This window comes from Papio anubis, unplaced genomic scaffold, assembly GCF_008728515.1.
Source record: "Papio anubis isolate 15944 unplaced genomic scaffold, Panubis1.0 scaffold6058, whole genome shotgun sequence".
Classification (NCBI taxonomy): Eukaryota; Metazoa; Chordata; class Mammalia; order Primates; family Cercopithecidae; genus Papio; species Papio anubis.
Window position 1 is genome coordinate 1 of NW_022166279.1, and position 1,456 is coordinate 1,456.

Sequence of the window (1,456 nt, forward strand, 5' to 3'; positions counted from 1 at the left end):
TGGAACTATAGGAACACACCACCACACACAGCTAATGTGCTTATTTTTTGTAGAGATGGGGTCTTGCTCTGCTTAACAGGCTGGTCTCAAACTCCTGGCCTCAGGGATCCTCCCACCTTGGCCTCCCAAAGCGCTGGGATTACGGGCATGAGTCACCATGCCCGGTCTGAAGACTTTAAATGCTGCCATATTCAAGATGTGTTGAAACTCACCTGTGTTTGATGAGCCTACTTTTTTCAAGGGAGTAATATAAAACACACGGAAATACCTTAAGCTTCTCAAGCTTTGTACCTTCCTCTGGAATAATCATTGTATCCCAAAAGTAAATCCATAATGAGGTCCAGTTTTTCCTTCATCCTTGGCTATGAAATAGACAAAGAAAAAGGCAAGCTAGCCATGTCCACCTCACTGTAGTAGACTCTCCTGTTTGCTTTTTGACTGTATTTGGGAAACGAGGGCCTGACTGCTTTCCTACTTCCTAAGCACAACTTCCTTTACCTAGGAAATCCTCAGCGCGACCTACATGGATTAAACCAGCTTTCTCACTTTGTTTCCAATATTTTTACAACCAAAATATCCAGAAAGGGCAAGGCAACCTGAAAAAATGAGGACGGGTACATTATCCCATGAGCCAAACTGCCACTTACACTGGTTAGTCATGAAATCGGCAAAATTCCAGATGAGCTCTCCAACCATGTATTTTCTGCATTTTTGATCCAGACCCAGATGGTACTGCTGTAGCAGACTGTTCTGGTCGTCTTCACTGAACATCAGAGATGCATCCTGGAATTCAAGACAAAGAGAATTTAAGAATCAGAACTGGCAGAATTGCAAATGTTAGATAAAAAATAAAGATCCACTTGATGGTGACGAAAATATCTGACCTCACAGGGGGCTGTAGTGACTACAGGACTCACTGATGCTAGGGTAAAGACAGCCAGGGAATGATCTAACCCAGAAGAAAATGGAGGTTTAAAAAAAAAACAACATGGCCAGGCGTGGTGGCTCACACCTGTAATCTCAGCACTTTGGGAAGTTTAGGCCAGGCAGATCACGAGGTCAAAGATCGAGACCATCCTGGCTAACATGGTGAAACCCCATTTCTACTAAAAATACAAGAAATGAGCTGGGCATCGTAGCGGGCACCTGTAGTCCCAGCTACTCAGGAGGCTGAGGCAGGAGAATGCTGTGAACCTGGGAGGTGGAGCTTGCAGTGAGCAGAGATCGTGCCACTGTACTCCAGCATGGGCAACAGCGAGACTCTGTTGAAAGAAAGAAAGAAAGAAAAAAAAAAGAAAACAAAAGAAAAGAAAAGAAAGAAAGAAAAGAAAGTCATTACTTAGTAACTGCTTTATTTATAAATATAATTTGATATTCCATTCATCTTACTTTTCCATCTCTATCTGCTGGTACAGTCTTAAGGCTGAACTACACGAGAAGTAAAAATATGCCTTGG

General features: G+C 42.9%; 1 long non-coding RNA gene across 1 annotated transcript; it reads right to left on the reverse strand.

Annotated features, from left to right (window-relative positions):
- Positions 1-64: 64 nt before the first annotated feature.
- Positions 65-1,195, reverse strand: LOC101000161. Its single transcript, XR_004181722.1, has 3 exons — positions 1,147-1,195; positions 648-783; positions 65-362 (listed from the first exon to the last, which is right to left on the reverse strand). It is a non-coding gene; the product is annotated as an uncharacterized LOC101000161 (long non-coding RNA).
- Positions 1,196-1,456: the final 261 nt, after the last annotated feature.